Genomic DNA, 12,588 nt, shown 5'->3' with positions numbered 1-12,588 from the left:
CCTCACACATGACACTCCATCTCCTGTCTCTTTGCCTCTCACTTGTCATCTCACATCTCTGAAATGCACTCCCTCCTGCCCACTTCATAGAGCACCTCTTTTCCTTCACCATCAAGCATCATCTTCAGCATGGAGTCCTTCCTGATCCCTTCCACTGGTTAGTACCCTCCTCTTCAAATCACCTTGCATATGATTACTTTTGCATTTATTTGTATTTATTTTCTTCATATTTATTCTATAGATGTTTGTATCTGTACTCTTTGTCTACTCCATCAGAATGGAAGATGTTCCAGGTCAGGGATTGTTTCATTCATCATATTTATAATTCCACACCTTGTAGAGTGCATAGTATAAAGAGGGCAATTAATAAATATTTATTGATTGATTGAATGACTGAATAAAGTGGGTCCAGAATTGAATAGAAGGGGAAAATGGACTAGTTTGGATTTAATAACAGTTCTTTCAGCCATCCAAAGCTGCCTCTGGCCCAATTTAAAAAAATCTGTTTTCCCAATAGTGATATATGACTGCAAATCACAGAGGATCACAACTTCTAAAGAATTAACATTGCAGATAACCCAAAATCCAATGAGGAGTTGAATGGTAAATTCATAGATTATGCAATATTTACAAATGACATTGTATTCAAGAGTTTGTATAAAAGATGTCATTCAAGAAATGTATGATCAGGAGAAGAGTTGGGCCCTCCAAGTAGTGGGGATGAAGAATAAGAATGAGGAAAGCATGCTGTATGCTTAAGGAGAAAAAAAAAACTAGAGGAAGGATTCCAACATCATAGATTGTTCCTCCATAGATTATTCAAGGGTATGAACAAGAATCACATAGGTGGAGAAAGAATGAATAGGTTATGATCTGCATTCTTTGAAAGAGTATCCACATCAATGAGATTACAGACCCATTGAAGTATGAAGGCCTTTGAAATTTCCCATCCTCTGATGGAAAGGCAGAAATTTAGTTTTGAACCTGTTATCTCACTGGGGTGGGAATTCTCTCCATTGATGCAGATTATAGACTATCTATAACTTGAGATCTTAAAGAATTACTAGAGATTCATAGAGGTTAAATTACTTACCCATAGTCCCACAACTTGTAAATGTCAGAGGTTGACTTTGAACCCATATCTACAAGGCCAGCACTCTAGTTTGGTTAGTGAGTAGGGGATTAATAAGTTATAAAGGAAGGTCAATTTTTTAAGTTAATGAACTAAAATGGTATATATGAAAAAATGAGGCAAAATGATATAACAAGGATCATCAGAGAATGCTGTGGTAGGAAGAACACTGAATGTCACAGTGGATAGGGAGTTGGATGATATCAGGGAAACATGAGTTCATATCCTGTTATAGATACTTAGTAGTTGTGTGGGTTTAGGTAAGTCACTTAACTTTTCTGAGCCTCAGTTTCCCAATCTAGAAAATTAGTGGGTTGGATGCAATCATCTAAGGTCAATTTTAGTTCTAAATCTGTGATTCTATGATTTGGAATTAGAGAATTTAAGTTTGAATCCCAGTTCCACCACTTATTAACATAGGCAACTTATTTTTCTAACTCAATTTCCTCCTCTAATGAGGTATGGGTTATTGTCATCATCATCGTCATTGCTGTCGAGTCAGTTGTGTCTGACTCTTCATGACCCCATGGACCACAGCATGCCAGGCCCTTTTATCCTTCAGTATCTCTTGAAGTCTGTCCAAGTTCACCTTTTCCTTTTGCTTTCAATCTTTCCCAACATCAGGGTCTTTTCCAATGAGTTCCATCTTCTCATTATGTTGCCAAAGTAGTTAAACTTCAGCTACAGTGTTTGATCTTCCAGGGAATAGCCTGAATTAGTTTCTTTAAGTATTGACTAGTTTGATCTCCTTGCTGACCAAGGGACTCTCAAAAGTCTTCTCCAGCTCCATAATCTGAAAGCATCAATTCTGCAGCTCTCAGCTTTCCTTATAGTCTAACTCTCACAGCCACACATTATCACTGGAAAAACCATATCCTTGACTATAAATACTTTTGCCAGCAAGGTGACGTCTCTGCTTTTGGCATGCTACCCAGATTTGCCATAGCTTTCCTTCCAAGGCATAAGCGTCTTTTAATTTCATGGTTACAGTTGCTGTCCGAAGTGATCTTTGAGCCTAAGAATATCAATTCCTATACTGCTTCCATTTCTTCTCTTTCTATTTGCCAGGAAATGATGGAATCAATTGCCAAGATCTTACTTTTTGCTTTTACACTCTCTTCTTTCACACTCATCAAGAAGCTTCTTAATTCCTCTCCACTTTCTGCCATCAGAGTTATGTCATCCCTCTGGATCACTGCCTTGTCGTGGTGGATGGGTTTGTGGAACTCAATAAACTATAAGCTATGCCATGCAGAGTTAACCAAGACAAACAGGTCATGGGGAGAGTTCTGACAAAAGGTGTGGGTTACATGGCTTCTAAGGTCCCTTCCAATTCTAAACCTGTGATCTTCTGGCTATAATGCTATGGTTTTATGAAAGTTGTAAGAGTAAAAACAAGGAATTTTGAAGCAGAAAGGACTTTGGTACAAAGTATGACATTCAGAAGGCTATATATTTTTTGTTTGTCCCTTATGAAATCTTCAAGGAAAAAAAAACCTCTTTACATAATTCTTCCTTCTCCTTTAAGACCCATCAAAATGCCTCCCTTCTTTAGGAAGCCTTCTTTAAGAACTGTTGGTTGTTCACCCCAGTGATGTCTTCCTCCTCTAGATATAATATTTGTATCATCCAATTGATATTTACTATCCAGCACCTTATTTGTTAGTGATCTTTATTACAGTTTCTGCTCAAATTTCTCACAGTACTTTACCTGGACCTTTTCTTTTCCTGTATCTTATTCTCCTTAATATCATTATTACATGTGTACTTGTCCTTTCTTTCCTCCACTAAACCATAAGTCCCTTGAAATAGGAACTGACATACCTGTATTTTTGTCACTTATCCCTAGCACAGTATCTTATAAGCAAGAAGTCCTTAATAAATGACAGTTAAAATTTACACAATGGTCACAGTAATATAAAGGAAAATGACCCTGAAAGACTTCAGAGCTTTGATCAATGAAGGAACCAATTATGACCTCATAGGCCTGGTGACAAAGCAAGCTTCTTAATTCTTACCAGAGAGGTGATAGACTGTGGTTGCAAAATGAAGCATATGTTATAAGACTTAACCCAATGTGTTGATTTGTTTTGCTCAACTGTTCTTGTTACAAGGAAGGGTTCTATCAGGGACAAGGCATGTAATAGAAATATTTTTAAAGCATCAGTAAAAAAAAACCTTACAAAAAAGGGATTATTGAATAAATATTTTTATGAGAACATATCTTATCTCTACATCTGTATTATAGGCCCCTAAAGGCCAAGGAAACATGGATTAGACTTCTTATTTACATCCAAAAACACCTTATATATTGGTTGCCTAATGGCCTGATGGACTGATTGATTATTAGAACAAAACAATGAAGAGAAAATTGTTGAAGCCACTTTTCATAAGCAGGACATTATATTTTAGGAACACCTAGAAAAAGAAGTTTAATATTGCATTTTTTCCTTAATTCATTCTAACCATATGAAAAATTGATTTTAATAGAAATGGAACACAATTAGATATCAAGTTATGATTACTTATGGAAGATTTAACATGTCCAGATTTAATAGCATATTGGTGAGTTTTGTTTTTTTTATTTCAATGTGATATGCTATAACAGCATGAAACATGAATACTTTATTATTAATCAACTGGAAACTGTCATTTACATAAAGAACATTGACAACCTGTGAATAATTTTAAACATTGCATATGCCTCAGCAGATGACTAAAATCACCTTCAGTTGTAGCCTTAGTGATGGATGTGTCTCAAGATTAAATCTCAGTAAGACTGCTGCAGTCTATGACCAGAGTGCTAATATTCTCTATTTACTCTCCTTTCTCTTTGCTTTTTTGCATTTTTTGCAGTAGTTTTTTTTCTTAAAATAACATACTTAAAAATCAGTGGGGAGGAAATATTATATTAATATAACTGTAGATGCTATCTAAATGTGTTTTTTTTAGCCTGGATTTGCCTTTGAGGGTATAATCTTCCTGCAAATCTGCTAACTGAAGCTGTCTGGCCTTTGTCTGGCTTCAGCCCGCTCCAACAAAGGCTTTGAACACCTTTCTCAAGGGTGGAGGGGAGAAACATTGGTTGTGGCTAATAGGAATCGACATAGCCTGCTGACGGGTGAATTTAGGCAATTTCACTTGAGTTGAAACAAACAAGTGTTCTTGGCGATCCTAGCATGTGAGTTTTGACTCTTTCATGTTACCAAGCTAATTTTCAAAAGACTGAAACAGTCCCTAATGATTTGAAGAGCCCCTGAAACACAAATGTCCTGAAGCAGGATTTATGAGAAATTATTCAGATGAGTTCAATTGTATGTGTGCACACATGTGAACTAGGAAATACAGAAACCTCAACCCTCCCTCCTAGCCCATTTCCATTACCACTGGCATTGACTATGCTAACATTTCCAGAAGCCATGGTTACAGGGTCAAGGTTTCCTGTGATTACAAAGTAAGAAAGAAGCAGGTGTCATCCCCTCCTAAGGGCTGTACCTGCCAAGACTGTATTTACAGATAAGCAGAGTAAGCAATTATGTATCTGTGATGTGATTTGGATGGCATGAGGTAAAATGTGATGTCCTCAAAGTATTCCTCCACCTAATGGCTGTAGCCCAAAACACTACCATCACCCCAACATCCATTTAGCTTTAAGAATTTGACTTATTTCTGATTATTTAGATTAAAAAATGTCACGGTCGCTGCAGTGGAGAGCATGAGACCAGCTCAATGCTCAGTAACCCGGAGACGCATGGATGAGGCGGGAGACAGCAGGATGGCAGAAGCTCCGTTTATTAAGTGCTAGTAGCTTTCTTTTATATCCTTAGTAACACCTGATCAAAGCATGATCTCCACGTGATAGCCAATTACCAAGTCTGCTGGACACCTGCAGCCCTTGTATCAGGGGTATGAGTAGGACTTTTCTCCCAATGAGAGGAGAGCCGAACCAACCACAGGAGCTGCGTGTCAGCAAAGGAGAGGTCTTGTGAGACTTCCTTGTTTTTGCCACACAACAGGTCGTGACCCTCAGCTTCTGCTGAGAGAAGCCAGAACTCCCATGAGAAAATTACCCTAACAATTCCCCCTTTTTGTTTTAAAGAAGGCGTCATTGTGGGTGTGTGTCTGTCAATACCTGTATTTGAGACATAACATTTTTAAATGTGGAGATCATTACTTTCAAAAGACATCCGACTATAGTAGGTAAGCAGTATAAAAGTAAGCACACTACAACAATCAGTATAATCCAATATTCAAATGACCCCCACCAATTGGAGGCATTATCAAACCAATGTAATATGTTGTCTGCTGTTTTATCAGGATCCAGGTCCTATTTAGAAGCCTTTTTTATTTCAGAAACTAATCTTTATAGAATTTCAACGTCAGATTCTATTGTGTTATTTAAGAATAGACCATTCAAGTGGTTTCTGATTACTGTCCAGTTGTAACTAGAATTGTCATGTGTAAGTGGTGTCACACATAAATTTGTATACCAGTAATCACATAATAAATTTTGTCGTAATTTGATGAGTTCAACCTCAGCACCTATTTCCAAAGTAGTTTCCCTGAGGATTTTTAACATTGAGTAAAACTGATTATTTATCCTAGCCTCTGCTGCAAAGCCTACAGAAACATTGTTTGCAAGCTCATCTAGAAATCTGGCTTCTACTATGTTATTTTGGGCCTGGGATATTGACATTGCTAGTGAGGCAGAGGATGCAATCAAAGACACCAATAGAGTGATGCCCACAACAACACAGCTGATGCATCGTTTTTCTCGATGTAAAGTGAGCTGATTGTGACTCTCTTTTTTCTTAATTATGGCATCGAATACATGGTCAGATTTAGTGTGGTACCAATCCTTGCTTTCTATGGGAAGCATGAATACATGAGGACGCATGATGACAAATACTGTTTGATTGACTATCAAAGGTCCTAGGCATTCAGACACTGTACAGTTGTGGCAAGTAACATTATAATAATCACCACCGCCCTCTCTGGTGATATTCACCTTATTTCCCCACATAAAGGCATAGCGCTCCCCTAGACACGCCCGAGCGCTGAAAGCATACCCAATGTTGGTCCCATGGCACCACGAGTGTGATCCAAGCACACCTTTCCAAGTTCCAAATTGTGACCCAAGTTGTTGGGTGATTGTTATGTTACCCATGGCTGCAAAAGCCTTCCAAAGATCCCTCCAAGGTTTTCCCATTTCAGGAACCCATACAGGTAGGGGCAGGGAGTCATATGTCATGTTGTGAGTATCATGCCATGATTGAACAATAGTCCCACTTAAGTTCATATAGAGGAGATGTCCAGCCACACAAGGTTCCGCATGAGGCCAGCCGAAACCAGAGTCATTGTTCACCTTACATTTGTCCAGACCCCCCATGCACAGGGAGGTGGCATTGGAGCAGGGCGTCCCCTGTCCGCCGAGTAGGTGAAGCTGGTGCGGCCCCATGTCGGGAATGTTCACAGCAAGGGCAATGTTCCGAACTCGCATGCAGCCTCCCTGGCTGTCACCGCGGGACCAACAAAGCGGCTGCCGCACGGACAGTCCTGTGAAGTCACACCCCACCGTTTGCACAGTCGCGTTGTTTTTCACCTGAAGGTCGAATTCATCTCTTACTTCCCCCGGGCAAGTATTGTCAAAAGATGTCATCTGTTCCCCAAATACTTTCCATCTCCCTGGCTCAAAGCAACCCTGTTCTGGGAGCCAGGGGGATACCTGAAAAGCCAACCTCACAAATTTTCTAAGATCTTTTAGGTGTATCATTATTCCCTCATTCTTTGCTACCTTATATAAAGCTCTGGCGTAATTCTCCTCATTTGTGGGAAGGAGAAGCCCTATATTTTGCCCCATTGTGTAAAGCGAAACCTTTACTTTCTCCGCCCCCAAGGACGGGAAATGTCTCGGACACCCAACTCCATCGGGCTGAAAGCTCGAAGCTTGCTGATGCGCTATTCATGGAGTTTAGACTCCACCCGTGGGGTATCTTTCAGGCCTGTCATCGATCTGCCCCACCTTGGGCACTGCAGTGGAGAGCATGAGACCAGCTCAATGCTCAGTAACCCGGAGATGCATGGATGAGGTGGGAGACAGCAAGATAGCAGAAGCTCCGTTTGTTAAGTGTTAGTAGCTTTCTTTTATATCCTTAGTAACACCTGATCAAAGCATGATCTCCACATGATAGCCAATTACCAAGTCTGCTGGACACCTGCAGCCCTCGTATCAGGGGTATGAGTAGGACTTTTCTCCCAATGAGAGTAGAGCCGAGCCAACCATGGGAGCTGTGTGTCAGCAAAGGAGAGGTCTTGTGAGACTTCCTTGTTTTTGCCACGCAACAGGTTGTGACCCTCAGCTTCTGCTGAGAGAAGCTAGAACTCTCGTGAGAAAATTACCCTAACAGAAAAAAGATCCTAGTTAGAATATAACTCACCTATATGTTAAAGAAATAACTACCAGATCTCTGCTACAGCTTGCATCAAGGCATATTTCTTTCATTGGTTATTATTGACTGTGGCCAAATGCAAGAAACTTGCCTCAGACTCCAAGTCTAGCCTAGATAGTAAGATTTTCCTATAGGTGGAGTAAAGCAAAATTTTTATTAAACTTGGGGGAATAAAATCAAAGGATAGGTGGTACATAATCAAATGATGGAAAGTGAAGTACTGGGAGATGGGAGGCAGGTATAAGGAAGAAAGAGTAGAGGAAGATGTATAAATACATCTTAGGATAATAGAGAGCTGTCCTGGGTACCAGTTGGATATGGATTCAAGTCTTGCTTCTGATATACACTGGCTGTGTGAGCCTGGACAACTTATTTAACTTCTCAAGGTTCTGGGCAACTCTCTAAGAGTATAAACTGGGAATTCTTTACACCAATAAAATCATAGGTCTAGTCCCTTTCCTGATAGAATTGTTTATGAAATTAATATATTCTAAGGAAGACTATTGAAGCTTAGCAAGTTCAATGGGAGTCCACAAAATATTCAGAGAGGCAGAGTTTGAAAGGGTAATGAATTAACCAAATTACACAAGCAAGCAAGAACAAGTCCTTCATTGCTCTGCCAGGAAGAAGCAAGGTTTCCTTCAAGTTAACAATGCCTCCTCTAACCCTAAGCCGTTGCAATAATATCAATTTTCTAGAAGCACAATAGAAACATTATATAGGTTTTTAGTCCTGATTCCACACATGCAAAAGGTAACAGTACATAATGACCATTATTTTATACTTTCCTATGCAATTTTGATACAGAAATGTATATGTGGAGGGAGGAGACAGGGATCGCAGAATTCTTGAGTTGGAAAAAATCTTCAATAATCATCCATTCTATTTAACCCAGACCTGGGCAAGAATTCTTTTGATAGCATCCCTGAGAAATGATCAATCAATCTCTGCTTGAGGACTGCCAGGGATTGGGAACTCAGTCTTTTCTGAAAGAGTCCATCCCACTTTAAGACCTCTGTAATTACCAGGAATTGCCCCCCCATATATCAAGCTTAAACCTCAATCTCTATCACTTCTACCCACAGTTTCTAGTACTGCCTCTGATGTCAAACAAAACCACTTTTCCATGTAACCATCTTTGAAATCTTTGAAGACAGTTATTGTGTTTCCTCCAAATTTTTCTTCTCCAGGCTAAACAGTAGAGTTGTAATGTGGGAAGAAAAATAGAAGTTTTGTTTTAGAGCACCAAAATGTTGAGGATGCTGGCAGTATTTATACTCCAAGGAATAAAAACTGTTTAGCTTAGGACCTTTTTAACAAAAATAATTAAGTGAAATGAGAAGCTAACCAATGACACATTTCCTCCTCTCCCTAGAAGGCCACACCTACTTTCCCCTAGCTTTTCCCTGTCTTAGCCCAACCCAGATTCTTCCACAAGCAACAGACTCCTACTGTCTCCAATCTCACTAATAGGTCTTATATCTTGAGGTCTGGAATCTTTTACTCTAGCCCCAAGTGAAAGGCAGTTAGGAGAGCTCTAGACCTGGAGTTAGGAAGACCAAAATTTAAATCCAACTTCTCTGAATCTCAGTTTTGTTATATAAAAAAAAAATGAGAAGGTCGAAGCAGGAGATAGAGAACATTATGAAAGGCAAAATGGACAATTTTGATTACATTAAATTGAAAAGTTTTTACACAAGCAAAGCCAATGCAACCAAGATTAGGAGAGAAGCAGAAAACTGGGGAAGAATTTTTATAAACAGTAACTCTGATAAGGGCCTCATATCCAAAATATATAGAGAACTAAGTCAAATTTATAAGAATACAAGTCATTCCCCAATTGACAAATGGTCAAAGGATATGAACAGATAGTTTTCAGATGAAGAAATTAAAGCCATCTATAGTCATATGAAAAAATGCTCTAAATCATTATTGATTAGAGAAGTGCAAATCAAAACACCTTTAAGGTACCACATCACACCTATCAGATTGGCCAACATGACAAAACAGGAAAATAATAAATGTTGGAGAAGATGTGGGAAAATTGAAACACTAATGTATTGTTGGTAGAGTTATGAAATGATCCAACCATTTTGGAGGGCAATTTGAAACTATGCCCAAAGGACTATAAAAACGTGCATACCCTTTGACCCAGCAATAGCACTGCAAGGGCTATATCCCAAAGAGATCATACAAAATGGAAAAGGACCCACATGTACAAAAACATTTATAGCAGCTCTTTCTGTGGTGGCAAAGAATTGGAAATTGAGGGGATGCCCATCAATTGGGGAATAGTTGAACAAGATGTGGTATATAAATGTAATGGAATACTACTGTGCTATAAGAAATGATGAGCAGGCAGACTTCAGAAAAACCTGGAAAGACTTGCATGGACTGATGCTGAGTGAAGTAAGCAGAAGCAGGAGAACACAGGAACAGCCACATTGTGTGATGACTAACTTTGATAGACTTAGCCCTTCTCAGAAATGCAAGGATCTAAGAAATCTCCAAAAGTCTCATGATGGAAAATGCGATGTACACATCTATAGAAAGAACTATGAAGATTGAATGCAGATCAAAGCATATCATTTGCTCTTTTTTTTTCTTCTGTTTTGTTTTGTTTCCTTTTTCCTGTGATTCCTCCCATTGGTTCTAATTCTTCCTTACAACATGACTAATGTGAAAATATGTTTAATAGGAAAAAAATAAAATGTACAGAGCCAGGCAAAAAAAATGAGGTCAGACTAGATGGCCTATAAGTGCCCTTCCAACACTAATTCTATGACCTTATGAATTTATAAATATTTGATGAACTGAGAGCTCTAGGTTTGACTGTATGGGCCAAATGATATTTCTGCTGGAGATAATAGAGTTTTGAGTCTTCTTGGAACATAAGGGTCTCTTGGCTACTGTGAGAGTATGGATTCATAGATCATAGAATTTAGAGTTGAAAGGTAGCTTAGAGGTGATCCAGTCCAACCCCTTCCTTTAAGACAGAAAACTAGGTATCTGCATGCACTGGTACAAGAAACATTCTCCTTAGATGATATACTTATGGGGAGAGTGGAATCACTTGAAGTAGTTATGGAGTAAGGGAGATGGAAGGGTAGGAAGTTGGATTTTTTGAAAATGTAGTCTTGGTTTCTCCCACTAGCTTTACTCACTGGACTATAAAGCTCTGAAATAAAGTTTTTAGCAAAATGTTGATAGTGGTTTCCCTTGACTACCAATCTCTGAACTTTGCTCATCCTTTGGAAAAGGCTAAAGAATATTTCCGAGAAGGCAGACCTGGAAAGTTCACTCCCAAAGAACCTGGAACACACCTGGTCCTTGGGCTCTTCAGTCTACTTCTTTGTCCTAGTCAAGATCATAAGTCTGCAATGAGTATGAGCCAGATGGGCTGACAAGATTCTTGCATACCCAGTCCACATTCTGTGCTTACCTATGGCCAGAATATAGAAAACTAGAGTTAAATTCCTATATTAACTATAATTTTTATGTATGTGTATTCTGATTCACAATACCAATAAATCCAGAGGTAACAGAAGTCATATACCATCAAGGAATTTCAGCATCTTGCCAAAAATTTTCCAAGGTTCAGTGAGTCCTGACGCCAGGCCTAATGAGATTGCATTTAATAAAAGGAGAAACTTCCTCCTTGGTTTGTTTTCCCGTAAGCCATAAGTAGGACGCCAAAAGAGCTTAGAGGAATACATGAGGCTTCTTTGAGGCCAGTTTGAGGGAAGATTAGAGCAGAGAAGCCTTCTTCACACTCCAGTTTCTCTTAATTGAGATTCTTTGTGAATATTCAGAGGTCTAAAAAGAGAAGTTTGATAGTAACTTCTGTCTGGAAATGATCTAAGTCCTTTAGTTGACTGGAAATTCGCCATGTTTTAGTAGGGTAATATGACAGCCAAAAAAGTTATGTGATCTTGGCTTGCACTGAAGGGCATAGCTCCTAAGAATAAGAAGGTGGTGGTTCCTCTCTACTTTACCCTGATAAGACTACATCTAGAATATTTCATTCATTTCTAGGTGCCATGATTTAAGAAAGACATTTATAAATGGGAATGCATACAGAAATTAATTCAATATTCTAGATGCAATCTAATTAGGATTGATCAGGTTCTGAGGTGATAGAAACAGCAAAATCTGGATATAATTAGATATAATTGCCCTCTTCAACATCTTTCAAATTCAGGCCCTTCTCTGTTCACACAGCTACCACCTCATCACCTCTATCCTAGATTATTATGACATCCCCTAATTGGTCTCCATGCCTCAAGTCTTTCATCCCCTCAGCCTTCATACAGCTGCCAAAGTAATTTTCCTTAAACACAAGTCTGACCAGGTCACATGATTAACTCTAGTGACTTCCTATTGTCTCTATGATCAAAGAGAAATTCCTGTTTTGAACTTTTAAAACCCATCACCAACTGGCCCCAATCTATCTTTCCATCCTTACTGGATATCACTCCCCCTTTAATTCTCTGTGATCCAGCCAAACTAACCTTCTCTCTGTTTCTTACATGTGATACTCCATCTGTGGTCTCTGTGACTATGCCTTGGCTATCCTACATCACTGTATTACCTCCCCTCACAGAGTCCTTTTGATGTAGTTCAAGCATTGCTTTCTGCCTGAAGCTTTTTCTGATCTCCCCAAAACACTGTTAGTACCCTGACTCCCAATTATCTTTTTTTAACTAATTTGTTGATATGTGTATTTATTCACTTTATATATTTATATGTGTTCTTGTACCCCCTGCTCTTAGGACCTCTTTCTCCCTCTGATTAGAGAGGGTAGAGAGTAGACATTGGAGAGCTCTTCCTACATCCTCAATTTTTTTTTGCCTTTTTTTTTTTTTTGGTGAGGCAATCAGGGTTAAGTGACTTGCCCAGGGTCACACAGCTAGTAAATGTCAAGTGTCTGAGGCCAGATTTGAACTCAGGTTCTCCTGACTCCAAGGCTGGAGCTCTATTCACTGCACTACCTAGCTGCCCCCTACA

This window comes from Vombatus ursinus, unplaced genomic scaffold (genome assembly GCF_900497805.2).
Source record: "Vombatus ursinus unplaced genomic scaffold, bare-nosed wombat genome assembly UNPS02014874.1, whole genome shotgun sequence".
Taxonomy (NCBI): domain Eukaryota; kingdom Metazoa; phylum Chordata; class Mammalia; order Diprotodontia; family Vombatidae; genus Vombatus; species Vombatus ursinus.
This window is presented reverse-complemented; position numbering follows the sequence as displayed.